The sequence below is a fragment of the Sceloporus undulatus genome, chromosome 2 (genome assembly GCF_019175285.1).
Source record: "Sceloporus undulatus isolate JIND9_A2432 ecotype Alabama chromosome 2, SceUnd_v1.1, whole genome shotgun sequence".
Taxonomy (NCBI): Eukaryota; Metazoa; Chordata; class Lepidosauria; order Squamata; family Phrynosomatidae; genus Sceloporus; species Sceloporus undulatus.
This window is the reverse complement of record NC_056523.1, coordinates 164,111,569-164,128,305: the sequence shown is the minus strand read 5'-3', so window position 1 is coordinate 164,128,305 and position 16,737 is coordinate 164,111,569.

The following is a 16,737-nucleotide window of genomic DNA, read 5'->3' as shown; positions in this document are numbered from 1 at the left end:
GTCCTTGGGGCTTGAAGCTCCAAGGACACCCCTTTCCAGGCTGCGGGGAAGCGGCCTTTTGCCGCTTCCCCGCAGCCTGCAAAGCGGCGGATCGGGGCCTCGGAAGCTGCCAGTCTGGCAGCTGAGGCTCCGATACACAAGGGAAAGGGGTGGGTGCAGCCCACCCCAAACGGGCGGTCTGTAACCCGCCCATGATACCTTTTTAATATCATTAGTTGGTCCAATAAAGACATCACTGTTTTGTGGATTTTGGATGTTATTGTACAGTTCTAAAGCAGTTGAAATGAAAACATTGTCTCACCTTCTCAAAAACCCTTTCCTTAAAAACCTTCAATTCTAAAATGCTGTCACAAACAAAAGAAAAACAAGTTTTCAACTCCTGACAGAAGGACAGCAAGGAAGGAATTCTCAAGCTAGGGACTTCAAGAGGCTAGGGGGCAGCATCCAAAAAACCCTATCTCACCTCACGCCAAGCCTATCTGTGAAGATTTTGCTGTGCCTCAGAAGTGATCCTGAAAAAGTGATCAACTGCCCTGACTTACAATCAGATTCGAATGTTACCAATAGGTAAAGACATGTAGCAGTGGTTGAGTTTCTCTCACAGGGGATGTGTCTGCACTGATGGGGAAACCTGGCTTAGCATTGGGGATTCTGCATCCACGGGGAGAACAAGCTGTCCGCATAACTGGCACTCACAATGAGCCAGTACCAGCAGCACTATCCACACACTTCCTAAGAGAATGCTATTCCTCTTTTTCCTATGCCTCATGGGGCAATGGCCATCCTATTGAGCATGGGTGCACTGTAGTGATGGTATTGTTGTGCTAATGTGCACTTCTGTGATCAATTGGCACATCTGGAAAAGTCATGGAGCTGGAGGATCCACAAAAATTTGAAAATGAAAATACTGTGGTGGGGAGTTGGACATTCCCTATGGGAAGAGGTCAGCAGTTTGCACACCCATCTGCTGATGTTTTTCCTCCATCCCTGCACAGGTGCACAATCTGAATGCTCAGGAGATTCTCCAGAGTTTCTAGCCTGATTCAGAACAACAGAGACTCTTTTGACTCTGTGGAATCACCTTGGAATGCAAATTCACCCTGTGTTTTGCCTGTTTTGGCTCCATGTATCATCTAAACTAAATGTATGGAAATGGGGTGGAAACAACACTTATCCTTCAGTATCTACAGAATGTTTATCCACAGATTCATATTTTAAAATAATATATATAGATTCCAAAGAGCAAACCCTGGTTTTTCTATTTTATATAAAGAACACCCTTTTACCATGCCTTTGTATGTAATGGGCATTCTTTTCCTCTGTGTAGACACGGTCTGGGTTTGTCAATTTATTCATCCAAATGTTGGGTGACATTTCCATGCCAGCAATTATTCAGGAATATCTGGTATGGACATTGGACACCTGGATGTGCTTGGGTAGACAAAAGGGACAAGAAGGAATTCAGTATTACTCTTACCATGTGAGAACCATCATGCATAAAATCTCTTCAACTTGAGGGCGGCAGTAGCATTTTACTTGATTCAAAGTGCATTTGGTTCCTTGAAGACCCAAGAGCCAGAAACTACTTCTAGATGTTATTGGATACATTTATACTTTAACCTTCCAATATTTTGATAGGATAGGAGCTTTTAAAGAGCACCCATGTTTAATTGTACAGATGGAACAATAATAGGTTTATGCCCCCAGAAACATATAAAAATGAAACACATAAATAACTCACCAGAAAAGTATTTTTAATGTTTTTAAAACAAGAAAACCATTTTTTTTTCACTAAAAAGAATGCAGACATCCTCTCTCAAAAGGCCTAAAATGTTAAGTGATTAGTCCAATTTAGAAGCAACTAAAAGAAGGAACATAACTTGTTTCTGAAGTAAATGGTACAGCTGAGAACCGTAATGTATGATAAGTGAACACAGCCCTATTGAGACAAGTTTAATATATAGCCAAAACACCAGAACAGGATTATCTCCTTATACAAAGTCAATCCCCTTAACACTTATTAACTCTCTTTCTTGTCCTGTCTTTTTGTGGGGTTTTTTGCTTGTTAGATGTGACATTGCAGATCTTAGTGGAGCAGTAGTGAATAGATACAAAGTAAACTGCTCAGAGTATTTTGTTCTATACTGCTAATACTTACTTATAATAATATTACTTGTTGTTTGCCTAGATACTCCTTTCCTAGTATGTATGCTATATATAGCATGAAGCACTGGGTGAAAAATCACTGCAGTTCATTTTCTAACCAGAGTTTACCCAAATTCACAAAACCTGAATGTGAAAGAAAGAAGAATTGACTAATTAGTCCTAAATATTAACTTGAAAATAGAAGTTGACCTGTGTGGAGGAGATGTGCTTGGTAGATGAACTAGGCTTAGGGTTACCTGGTTAGCATAATTCCTTTCCCTTTTAGATTTCAGGGCCAAAAAGTGAAACCAGGGGTGGCCCCCTCATGGGGTCACAGAGATGCATCATTTTGAAGTCATAGATATAGGGTCTTGTGATGAGGCTGGCAAGGGTTGAGATGGGGCAGAACTGCTTCCAGACCAATGTTGTGGAAATGTGTACAAGGGAAATCCAGGTAAATGAGTAAATCTGGTAAAACCCACCTGCATACTATGACAACCCAGAATCAAAAGAGTGGGGAAGAATTTAATACGAGTCCAACATGTGAGAACTGTGCAGGTTAAGCATTTTTCCTGGGCTGTGAAAAGATGATGGGAATATAGCCTGCTAAATTCACATACATCAAACTGATCAGTTCAATGCACAAGACCAGACAGGGGCTCTAAAAATGTTAGCCACCCCTAACTGGGGTGCAGAAATTGCAATATAGTGCCCAGGCAAAATTAGATACACCTTTGTCTCTCTGTGTGAAGTCACTGAAAGCAACAGAGAGAGAAAAGCTGAGGTAAAGATGTAAATATATAGGAAAGGACAGGAAAGGGAGAAAGCACAGATGGTAACAATAAAGGGCTATCAAGGAAATTAGGGGGATCAACAATGACATGATCAGATCAAAAGCTGTAGATCAGGATTGAGAGGTTTGCTGAAAGCATAGCAACCATAGTAATGTTTTATACATCCCATTCCATGTGGAGGGATTGTGCCATACAGTGACTGGATCATATGCCTCACATTTTTACATGGGCACATCTTAGCCTTGATGACATCAGATGAAAATCTAAATGTGATTTAATGTAAACCCAATCTTCCTGGAAAAACCCAAGTGTGAAATCATTTCCTTTGTTTAAACAAGCCCCAGTTCATTTCAAGCTTCTGTTATAAGCTCTACTTCTTGGAAGACAATCTTAAAAAAGACTGCTATCTCTGAGAAGTGTGATCCTTTTCTGATTATTTCCAGATGAATTTTACCTTAACTCTGCATGATGTTTGTCTGTGCTTTTAAAGGCTGGAACTGATTTTGGGTTTAGTTTTGGAGGGAAGGTATGTTTCTTGTTTTGTTTTTGGAAAGGTTTGACAAAGGACTAAGCTCATTTTTGACTTAGCAAGAGTTTGTTATTAGGCAAAATTAAAATAGTGGCTCTTATATCCAGAGGGATAAAATTGCAATAAATAAATAAATAAACAAACATTTTAAGGATTTCACAGTGCAGTCTGATACATTTGTACTCAGAACTAAGCCCTGTTCATTTCAATAGGGTTCACACCAAGGTAGGTGAATATAGGTATACAGAATTGCAGCCTCAGATATGTAATGATATAACCAAAATGCTTTACTGTTTTGGATTACAACTCCCAAAATCAACCAGTCGGTATGTCCAATGGCTATGGTCTTCTGAAGAGGGGAGGGGCGCTTCTGACAGTGTAATCAAAAAGCAATTTTTCCAAATTTTGCATTGCCTTTTTTGTATTATTTATCTTCTGGGATCACAAAACACAAAGAATGTACAACACAAGCTTGTGTGTCCATAGAAGCAGTGCATTTCTAAATATTTGGTGAAAGTTGTTAATCTTTTGGTTCACCTTCTCAAATAATTCCTTTCCATGCCATCAGCTTATCTCAGGCAGAGGAAAGGTTTGAGGGTACAAGAGCTGAGGAATATTGAGTTCAGCCATGAATATATACTGTGGAGCCATGTGAGTGCCCTTGTTCATCTGAAGGTATTTCCAAAAGTGAGGTAATTAAGGATCACTACCCACAGATGGAGTTTGTGGCTAAAGCTGCTATAGGCCCATTCAGAATTATATCCTTGCTAGTTTGTTGCTTTATTGAGCCTTTATATCCATAACAGACAGATGATAAATAATAATTAAAATAATTTTTAATTTATATTTTCCCGCCTCTCCCAACTACAAAACTCATCGATAAAATTTGTAAACATTTCACAATTTAACCATTTAACAATTAAAAACACGCTATCAAAGCAACAGTAGGAATAAAGGTATTAAAATTCTAGTCACAGAGCTGGATCCATATGTTTCATAGAGTTGGGTGGGTATGCTCGCTGGAAGAAATCTGTCTTAACTGCCCTCTTAAAGGTCTCCAAGGAGATAATAAGACAGATCTCTTCTGGGAGACTGTTCCAAAATCTAGGAGCGGCTATGGTGAAAGCTGTTAGGGAAGTTGAAGCTAGTCTGGTCATTTTTAATTCCAGCAGGTTCTTCCCCAATATTCTGAGAGTGCGGGGTGGATTATGTAGGGAGAGGCGTTCCCATAAGTAACTCGGGCCCAAGCCATGTAGGACTTTAAAGGTAATAACTTGATGTTTTCTAGGAGGTGTTTTCAGATTACTGCATATAATTACATGCTTCCAGGTTCTACTCAGAACAGCTGAACCCACTGCTTTCATACTTCAGAAGCAGTTCAGCCTTGCAGACTTGCGTACTAGTCTACAGATGCCAGGATGTTTACATCGAGTTTATGAATATTGTAAATAATATAATTGTAATTCTTCTGTATGGGTGACCCTGTTCTGGATTTTATTCCAGACATTAAAGGAGCCATCCAGTTATGAAGCCTATCTTCCAAATAGGTTCAGCACGTTGGACAACTCCTTCAAAGTTCCAGTTAAGTCCTGTTATTAATTAAAAGAGTAAATTTAATGCTGGCTCATAGTTCTCCAATATTTTCTAAGCAAAGGAAAAGTAAATCAGTGGCTGCACACACCACTATCCTTGCATCCCATACGTTATCCACTTTTCTTCTTCTCCCTCTGCAAACAATTACAGCAGAATAATTTAGGCCACCCTACAAACAGTGTAGCTAGGAAGTGCTTAGATTTTAGTTCCTCCCAGCAGGAAGGTTTTTCAGAAAATTTGCACAATATTCTGAACTGCCACAGTAGTAAATAACTTCTAAAATTGTTGCATCACAAAGGAACCCACCACAGGAAAGATGCAGGGGAACAAAAGGAAGAAAGGAGAAGGCTAGCAGCTCTTCCAGGCCCCAAAGGCTTTCATATTTACTCTCCAGCCAGCTCAGCTCTTAAAACAGGGGAGTGCACAAGAAAAGACATAGAAAAGGCCTGCAGAAGAGCAGAGAAAGGGAGAAAAGGCTCAGGTGTGCTTGTGGTACTGCTGCCTTTTCCAGCTCCCATGAATGAGCACTGGAAGTACAGAGGTAGAAAGAGGAAGACAAAGATAACAACTTCCCTCCTACCTACTACTTGCTTTCCAGACAGCTACCATCACTTAGGACAGGGCAGCAGAAAAAGAAATGCCTATGCTGAAACTCTGGAGATTCTAGAAAAGAGAGTGAGAGAGCTCCACTCTGTGTGTGCCACTACTACCTACTCTCCCTCCCATCATTGGTGCCAGGGGTTGGAAATGTGAATATTGTTGATTGTAATTCAGTAGGGTGGACTTCACTGCTATAACAGCCCATTGAATGGGTGGTTACCTTTTTTTTCCAGTTGTGGTGAGAAAAAAAAAATACAAAATTATTATGCAGCTGCCACGAGGATGGAATGGCTGCTGGCGTTGAGCAGGCTATTTCTCCAATTTGTGGCTTCTGGTAAGAGCCTTGGAGCCAGGGACTCTTAGAAGCCTGGCTTAGACATTAACCTGTTCCATGGGACAGGCAATTGTCCAAGCCAGCCTTTCCAATATCACTTAGCTCTGAAGACTGCTCTCCATCACCCACAAACCAGACATTGGAGAAACTGACTGCTTGGAATTGAGCCTTCTCCTCTCAGCAATAACAATGATGGCAATGACAGTGACTTCCTTCTTTTACTGAATTCAAAAACATAGCCTTGCTAGTCTAGCAAATCAGTATGCAAAGGGGTCTTGTATCACCTTTGCTACTAACTGGGGGCCAAAACAGACAGCCCTTTAAAGCACACTTCTGGGCATCTTGGGAGCATGGCATTTATATGCCCATGCAGTCGCTGTGGTCCTGGGATGATAGCAGCCCGACAGCAACTGGAGTGGCCAGGAGCTGCTCCTAGCTGCCCATCTGGTTCACCCTTAATCTCAAGGTCCCTTTCCATAGTTCTTTTAGTGAACTGTGTTTGATGCCTTTTTCTTCTGGCTCCCTCCTTTTTTATAGCACCATTTACACCACTGTATTTCTAGGAGTGTAGATACCCAACAGGATCTTGGCCTCAAACTGGCTATTGCAGACATTCTGGCTGGGGGACTGGAATTTTCAAATCAAACAGTAATTTCCCAGAACTCTGTACATAGGGAGCTCCTCTCTGAAGTATCTGAGTCTGAAGCAGTTGTGTTTGGCTATTGCTTTCTCCATCTTGGAGTTCTTGTTCCTGAACCCTACTTGTAGTTTAATTTTAGTAGTAGCTGTGGCTTTCTAGCTGTCTTGTCTCCATGTTGCTTCTCCCCCCCTGAGTGTCAACTGGCTTTTTTGTGATTCAGAAGCAAACAGGTGTCAGTGGGGACTGGGCTGGTGGCAGCAGCAAAGGGAGATGAAGGGAAATGGCTCATCCCATTGTTTGCCATCTGAGGCATATGATTGTTTCTTGGTAGGGTTGTTTTTGGTGATTATTGCCTTTGCCCTAGAGTCATCGTGTTTCAATGGTGCAGTATAAACGGCGGTAAAGCACCGTGCTGGTGCCGTACTAGGGTTAACGGACCACGTGGCAACCCTAGTGTATATAGGCACAGCCATTGTGATGTGACGGATGCATAGCGTCCGCATGCCACGCCACATCTGTGACATCATGAGTGCACCATTGGTGCACTCATGATGTCTGCCCTACTTTTCACAGGGTTTTTTCTCCACAGGGAAGCCTCCCTGCAGAGGAAAAACAGGCACCGGCAGGCCTCCCTTTTTGGAGGCCTGTACCGCACCTATGGTAGATATAAGTGAAAGGAGGAGGAATAAAAGAATGTGTATTCTATAACTACTATTTTCCTGCACACTGTATTCCTGAATAGCTTATTGTGGGTTTTTTGGGCTATGTGGCCATGTTCTAGCAGAGTTTCTTTCTGACGTTTTGCCAGCATCTGTTGCTGGCATCTTCAGAGAATGCTTTGCCTGGAAAAATTGGGTGTATATACACTGTGTGAGCCTGGGAATGCAGGAGTGATTTGCATGTGTATTGTTCTGTGCTGATGGCTGGCCTCAGGGTTGGGAGGCTAATGCAAATGAGGATTAATGTCTGCTAATTGGTGATCATTATCTGCTGGGAAAGCCCCTGACTCTGAGTGGTTTCCCATTTGCATTTGCTGAGTCCTTATTTTGCTATTCCTCAGGACTGGCAGCCAAATTTTGTTCACTTTAAGGGTTTCTTCTTTCCAGTTGAAATTATCCAGATGTTTGTGGATTTCAATGGCTTCCCAGTGCATCATGACATGGTTGTGGTTGGCATGGTCCAGAATTTCAGTGTTTTCAAACAGTATTTTATGCCCAGGATAGTTTGTGGCATGTTCTGCTACTGCTGATTTTTCTGGCTGGCCCAGACTGCAGTGCCTCTCGTGTTCCTTGATTCTTGTTTGCACACTGCATTTTTCCAGGCAAGGCATTCTCTGAAGATGCCAGCCACAGATGCTGACGAAATGTCAGAAAGAAACTCTGCTAGAACATGGCCACATAGCCGAAAAACCCACAAAAAACTATGGATGCCGGCCATGAAAGCCTTTGACTTTGTATTCCTGAATATTTGGAAATATTGACATGAACACCACACATGTGGATGAGCATTGCCCAGATGTGTGAAAAGCTCCCCAGTTTTGATTTCATTGCTCTTCTGTGTCTTTGCCTGTATTTTCTTCTTGTCCTTTTATATCAGCATAGAAACCTGTAGGCCTCCTAACACATTTCTTTCTGAATATCCAAATTTCTTTACACCTTCTGTGTAATGAAAATGTCACCCATTGACAAAAGTGTGGTTGTACTCTATTTTTTTCAACTGTATGTGTTTCAGCCATTCAAATTTTAAAATACATGCATTATTTTGTGTATAGTCTGTTTCTCCAAAATTCTCCATAAGCCCCTCAAATGTGTGAATTCTCAAAGAGAAGAGAGGTCTGCTTATTACAACAAATCCTGGCAGGATACTTTTGTTGGAACTAATCAGATCCAGTGAAATTCTGCTCCATCCCTAAACATCATCTATCAGACCCAGGGATGCTTCAAGGGCATGATCCTTGCTCATTCTAATATGAAGTGACCTGACCTGTGCCTTCCAAACTAAATATGCAGATTGAAGTGCTTTTGTTCTTTTATATAGTTTAGAATAAATGACATGGAGAAATATACATCTGGAGAGCAAAGGCATTCAGAAATCTTTGCTTTCTGTAAAACTCAAACATACATATTTATGTAAAAATTTACTTGCAGATATGCAGATATATATGTGTGTGTGTGTGTAACTGAAGAAATGGCATGGAATGAATTTAAGGGGGGGATCTCATGGGAAAGCAATGAAATGCAGAAATAGGATGATCCATCCATACCTAATCATATCATAAACTTTCAAACATCTGTCTGCCCAAATTATTTTCATGTATTATAATTTGCAATGTTTTAATTGATTGGATGTGACATATCACCTATTCATAATCTTGTTGTTCAGTTATCTCACATTAAGTACTCAATGAAGGATATTTTTCTCCAATTCTCCACTGTATTGAGATCTTTATTCCAGGCACAGAACTGCAAACAACAACAACAGAAAGCTTATAATGCTCTTGGCAGGAAATAAGACATGCATGCCTTGTGGACTGTGTTCTGATTGGTGGGCCAGGAGTTGTGTGGGTATAGTCTAATCTAGTCCATAATATTTGTGTTAAACAACAGAATAATCTTTTATATCATTGTGGTAAAGAAATTATTTAGTTCTACAGCTTTCAGTATTGACTTTTCATTTCCTACCAAGGCTAACATGGCTGGTTATAACTCATAGGGAATGTTCATTTATTGGTTTTAAATCATATCCTTTAGCCTAATTGAACATAGTGTTCTGTCATTTTAAATGTGCGGCCAGCTTAATTGCCGACTAATTGTCTGAAAAAGTACACGATCAATCAAATATCAAAGTTGCACTCTTTGTTACATGCAGTGTCAGCCTGGTAGGAAATGATGCTTGCATTTAATTGACATTTAACAAAATAATTATGAATGCTTCAGGATAATTGGAGTATGTACTATATCAGCAAAGTGCTTAAAATACTTGTTGACCTTTTGTAAGTGTGTTAATCAATAGCAAACATAAAATTGCTATTATGTCAATTAGCATGGTGGTGTGTCATTTTCAGATACTTAACAGAGGAAGATAAATGACTGAACTCTCAGAATGGGACTTGGAAAGAGAGTTGCTCACATTGATCTCAGGGCATGTCAGATGTAAGCAGAAAAGGCATCATATAATGGTCAGTTTTTGAAGGCAAAAGAGCTTCTAACTCAGTGCTTAGAAATGTTCTTGTTTTTTTTTTTTAACACATGAACACCAACTCATTTTTATGGGGTCCCCAGGCCTGCCCAAAATATTAAACTGGGGCTGAAGAATTGCTCCCTAAATGCTACCGAGTGATAGTTTTCTCTAAACACCCCTCAGTCCCCTTGTACACAACCCTTACTTTGAAAACCAAGTTCAAAACAATTGCTCCACCAAAAAACCTGAAGTAAAAAATGTAAGAAGATTTCTATTCATTTCTTGGACCAATTTGGAGCCCTGACTTAGACGTGCAGCCCACCATGGAATGTAAATGGGAAAACAGGTTCCCAAGTGTTGCCCAAGTGTAGGTTGGAATATGGTAATGGGATTTGGGTGGTACAGATATCCCTGAAACAAGGGTGACTTTAATTCAGTCCCTTACCCAGCCTGACAAACCTCATAGGGTTGTTGACAAGATAAAATGGGACAGAAAGAGAGTCATGTACACCACCTGGAATTCAATGGCAATAAGGGATACAAATATAACTGTTAACTAATAAATTATAATTAATAAATGAAAAAAAAATATTTACATAAAGTACTTGACAGAGAAGTCCTGTTAGTGGCACATGAGGGGATGAGAAATCTAGAGGCCAAGGAACCCTCTTTCTAAAACCCTTGGTTCTGCTCTTGGAGGAGAAGGTTGGTGCTGTTCTGTTTCCCTTTTTTATTTATAAATACTGTCATGATTGGTTGCACTGAGAGGGATAATATGTATGTCCACCATATATGTATACCACCAAGGATGGGAAAACCTGTTAGTTCTGCTTTCCTCCACGTTTGAATTTTGTTGAATTTTGAATATTTGAATTTTAGTTACTAGGATTCCCAAGCACTGGTCCAGGGCAGTTAAAGTGGTGTTAAATTGGATTATTTCTTCAGTGTGGATTGGAGCAATTTCAAAGGCCTAACATTAGAGAAAAGAGGGCCACAAAACCTTTCCTCTGCAATTGAGAAGGACTTTGCAAGATCAGACCTCCCTACTAAATTCAGATTTCTTTTTCTAGCCTTGGCAGAAGAGCTGGACTATCTTATCAGCCATGGGATGTAACCATAAGATCTCTGTGTTTATCTATAAACTAGTTCCACAATGAAAGTAAATCTGACTATGTTTACTCTCTTTGGCATTTGAATTTTTTAAGCTTCAAGTTCTTTCTGTTGTTGATATGAGGAGATTAGTGAACTTTAACAAATTCCTTTAAAACCATCTGAATTTGAAGGAATCTTTGGATTTTGATAATCTCTTCTCAAAAACATACTGAAATGAAATTCTCACGTACATATCTTTAGAGAACATTCTATGCTATAAACTCTACTGCATATCCTAGCTTAGTTGATTAAATAGGAGCAAATGAGAAGATATGCATTTTTATTTTATTTCATTTTATTTTGGCTAATTTAGTTCTCAGAGGAAGCAATGACTAATTGTAGCAGTTTCCTTCCCCCTATGAAGATGTCTTTAACAACTGTTGAACTGTACACTTTTTAGATACCATTTGCAGTTCACAACTTGTTCTGTATAAAATTCACATGTGGATTTTTTATTCTGTCACAAACAGACTGTTCATCATAGGGATCAACATGTTATATGCAGAAATTTTCTTCTGTGCAAAATTTGCTTTTTTTTTTCCAGGGGGAGGGCACGGAAAAGAACATCTCCTGTGCAGAAAATGCAATTTTCCATGCCCTCCCCCTGAAAAAAAATGCAAATTTTGCATAAAATAAATTCCCAGCTATAGCATTTTCTGTGCAGGTGCAGAAATTTTCTATCCAGTGTTTCATGTGTCCAGTGGATCAACAAAGCAAACCAATGGTCATTCCAGGTAAAGAAAGTGTAGAAAACGTTAAAAAGTGTCAAGCTATGTTTTTATTTCGTTGGATATGATTAATGTTGGAAATAATAATAATAATAATAATAATAATTTGTTTTATTTATATACCGCTATTCCAAAGATCATAGCAGTGAACAGCAAGTAAGTTAATTAGCATGTAAGCTAATTTGCTGGCATCCTAAATTTAATGATTTCCCAAAGTGGACTACATGCGAAAGAGTACTATTTTCCAATTAATATAATAAAGTTACGCTACCAAACAAATCTTCCTCTGTACCTCTTACCACTCACAGGTTAAGCATTAATTTCTCAGATAGATCACATTTTCCCATCCTATCAAGGCATGTGCATCAGAGTATTTCCAGTGGAATTGCCATATCTGCCTTGACAATACCTGAGTGGGATATCAAGTAACTCTTTTTAAAGCAAGTACTCACTTTTGCCCATAAAGATACATTGAAATATTGAGAATTGGAAATTGCTCCTATACGTTGAATGGTTATATAAAAGAGGGAATTTTAACACATGTTGATTCTCAGAGAGAGAAGATGCCCCAAGTTTTTCAAAATAATTAAAAATTGTTTTTTAAAAGGAGCCTCCACTGGCTACAGCCTCTCTAGCACACAGATAAGGCTGGAGTGGAATTAAATACCACAGAAATAGAAATGTTGAGGAAGCCTCTTTGATTTGCACAAATATTGTTTCCACTGAAAAGAAGATCTAGGTCTCATCTGATTGTGCATCAGGAAAGGTTGCACCAAATTGGTTTCCAAGTTTCACTTCAATTAGGAGGAGAAAAGGCTTTTTATTAACTTGGAAGACTTCCAAACTGTCCTTAAAATGGTCTTGCAGAAATTAGGGAGCATCTCTGAGGCAAAGCAGGCAATAGCACAAAAGAAAGCTTTTTCAGATGGGGAAATACTGGCAAAATAGAATAGCCCAACTGTCTTCTGCAAAAAGTCCTGAAGCTAGAAAAGGCTTGATAGTTTCAAGCCACTGCTCTTCATTTGGTGGTCCAGGTAAGTGAAAATATGACTCGTATGAATTAGCAGGGCTTCCCGCATCCAATCAGTTGATGAATTAACTAAAGTTTTGGTTTAATAAAGGCCAATTTTAATCAGAGGACTTGGAATTAAGGTTGCTTATTTCAGAAGGGTGCTTTCAGTCTGTTGCTATTATAACAGGAAATAAAAAGAGAATATATTAAAAGTTGGCCTTTTCTTACACCAGATGACAGCATTTGTGTATTAATATTTCACATTCTGAATCTGAAAAATGAACCCATATTGAGGTTTTGGTACTATGCAAATATATTCTAATGTAATCAGTTAATCAATTGGTTAAAAGAAAGATGGTATATCAATGAAAAATCCTTTAATCAGTTGAAAATCTTAGTTGCTAGCATTTACAATGTAATACTGCGAGGAGAAGTAAAAGAGAAAAGGTTACCAGCTTTAGATATTTCCTCACCTACTGTATAAGCAGTTTGGTTTGTTTGTTTGTTTAAAATTACATGGTACAGCATGGTTCTGTTTAAAATCAAGTACTGCTGGAAGTACTTACAAAGTCTTATATTCTATATAGCCGATGGTGGTGATGATGATAAAATAATCTTTGTTCCCTGGCTGGTGGAGTCTGGTGTGGGGAAGTATGTTTTGTTGCCTCTTAGAATAGAAGACAGGGTTTAAAATATGCTGTGGCATTGCTGCGCTGCGATGGAGAAAGCATGGAGGTAGAGCTAAGGCTTATAAAGCCTAACCATCCCCCCGCCTTCTCCCTCTTTTTCCTAGACATTTGAATCATCCTCCCATCTCTGGTTAAGTGCAAATTTATTAGTCACTTTGAGGCTGGATAGAAATTTTCTCCCCTTTCCAAGTTTTCCCCCCTATACTGCACATTTGTTTGGGGACTTGTTTGGGCATAGTCAGACACATATTCTAGACTTTAGGAAAGCTGATTTTAGTAAACTTAGAGAAATATTGAGGGTGATCCCATGGTCAGGAATAATAAAAGAGAAGGGAGTTCAGGACGGATGGGAGTTTCTCAAAAGGGAGATACTGAAGGCACAATTTCAAACAGTTCCAGTGAGGAAGAAAAATGGAAGATGTCTCAAGAAACCAGGATGGATGACTAAGGAACTTTCAACTAGGCTAAGTTTTAAATGAAACATGTATAAGAAATGGAAAAATTGGGAAATCACCAAAGGGGAATTTAAACAAATAGCTAGCCTGTGTAGTGGGAAAGTCAGAAAAGCTAAAACACAGAATGAACTCAGGCTTGCTAGAGAGGTTAAGAACAATAAAAAGGGCTTTTGTGGTTATGCCCGCAGCAAAAGGAAGAAAAAGGAAATGGTAGGGCCATTGTGTGGAGAAGATGGCAAAATGCTAACAGAAGACAGAGAAAAGGCAGAATTACTCAACACCTTCTTTGCCTCAGTCTTTTCAGAAAAGGCAAAGGGTGCTCAACCTGAGAATAATGGAGCTGAGGACAGAATAGGGGAATTTCAGCACACAATAAGCAAATACAGGAATACCTTGTTAATCTAAATGAATATAAGTCTCCAGGACATGATGAACTACATCCAAGAGTATTAAAAGAACAGACAAATTAAAAGAACTTGCAATAATCTTTGAGCATTGCTGGAGAACAGGAGAAGTCCCAGCAGAGTAGAGGAGGGCAAACGTTGTCCCCATCTTCAAAACGGGGAAAAAAGAGGATCCCAACAATTATCGTCCAGTTAGTCTGACATCAATACCAGGAGACATTCTAGAACAGGTCATTGAACAGAGAGTCTGTGAACATTTAGAAGGCAATTCCATAATCACAAAGAGTCAACATGAATTTCAGAGAAAGAAGTCATGCCAGACAAACCTGATCTCTTTTTTTGATAAAATTACCAGCTTGTTTAGATTGAAGGGAATGCTGTGGATATAGTATATCTTGATTTCAGTAAGGCCTTTGACAAAGTTTCCCATGACATTCTTGCAAACAAGTTGTAAAATGTGGGCTAGACAAGGTAACTGTTACATGAATTTGTAACTGGTTGACTGGACGAACCCAAAGGGTGCTCAACAATGGTTCCTTCTGATCCTGGAGAGAAGTGACCAGTGGGGTCCCACAACTTTCTGTCCTGGGCCCAGTATTATTCAACATCTTTATCAATGACTTGGATGACAGAATTGGGGGCATACTTATCAAATTTGCAGATGACACCAAACTACGGAAAGTAACTAATACTCCAGAAGACGGGCTCAAAATTCAAAATGACCCGAACAGACTAGAAAACTGGGCCAAAACTAACAAAATGAAATTCAACACAGAGAAATGTACGGTACAGCACTTAGGGTAGAAAAATGAAATACACATATATATAGGATGGGGGACACCAGACTGAATGAAACTACATGTGAAAGGGGCCTAGGAGTTCAAGTAGACCACAAGTTGAACAAGAGTCAACAGTGCGATGCGGCAGCTAAAAAGGCCAATGCAATTTTAGGCTGCATCAATAAAAGTATAGTGTCTAGATCAAGAGAAGTAATAGTGCCACTGTATTCTGCTTTGGTCAGGCCCCACCTGGAATATTGTGTCCAGTTCTGGACACTACAATTCAAAAAGGATGTTTAGAAACTGAAGTGTGTCCAAAGGAGGGCGACTAAAATGGTGAAGGGTCTGGAAACCATGTTCTATGAGGAACCACTTAGGGAGCTGGGGATGTTTAGCCCTTTTTAAATATTTGAAGGGGTGTCACATTGAAGATGGAGCATGCTTGTTTTCTGCTGCTCCAGAGAATGGGCCCTGGAACAATGGATGCAAGCTACAGGAAAAGAGATTCCACCTCAGCATTAGGAGGAACTTTCTGACCATAAGGGCTGTTTGATAGTGGAACACACTCTCTCAGAGTGTAGTGGAGTCTCCCTCCTTCGAGGTCTTTAAGCAGAGGCTGGATGGCCATCTGTCGGGGATGCTTTAATCGAGAGTTCCTGCATGGCAGGGGAATGGACTGGATGGTCCTTGAGGTCTCTTCCAACTCTATGATTTTATGATTCTAAGATTTATCTTGCTGCAAAAGAATGAAATTAAAATCAAACACAAATGTTTGGAGAGGGAAAATAATGTGAAAATTTCTCCAAATATTCTCCAAAATATTGCTGCTGTTGTTACAAGCACTTCCTTCTCCCACCACCAGTACTCTGGAGTGTTTCTAGTTCTGGGTCATTGGGGTGGATGCAAAATAGTAGTCAGGCACTCGAAGCAGAAAAAAAGTCAACCAATTAATTAAATAAAAACTTAACAGGAGGTTTGTTCTGTATTGCCGCCACCACTGCTAATAGTGAGCTCTATCCTGCACACCTAAAACAGTGTTTGAGGATTTTCCCTCCCACTGGGAATATTCATTGATATCGTTTTACCCATCCCCTAATCCAGTGTTTCCTAATCTTTGGTCCTCCAGATGTTTTAGATTTAGGTTCCCATAATTCCTGACAGTTGCCAAATGGGTTGGGGATTCTGGACCAATGGAGGACCAAAGGTTGGGAATGACTGTCTACAAACTGAATGTAGACTATTCAGAACTTGTTTAAGTACAGATCTGTTCCCAGGTACCCTGGGGTAGTCACCTAATGGAACATTATTCCCTCCTTCATCAGGGTCTCGGGTAATTCAACAAGCACCACTATGTTGCAGTACGGAGGCAGAATTTTTCCTCAGTTAGATAAATGTGCAAGGAACACATCTATCTGCTCTCTTGATCCTTCTGGTTTGCCTCCCAGCTGAGAAGCATGGAGCTACTTGCAGATGATTGCTGCCTTCTCTTCACCATGTCCATTCTCCTGCTTTCCTTGGCTCTTTCTCTTTTGGGGGTTTAAACAGAGTGAAAAACCCACGTGTATTCCTTGTGGCATTCTGTTTTTCTTTCTGGTTAAGCTGACCAGTTGCCAAAGAATCTCAAATTGGACTTTAGCTGGGTAGAGTTTATGTAACGTCAAATTACAGTGGGCCCTCCATATCCGCGGATTTGCCATCCACAG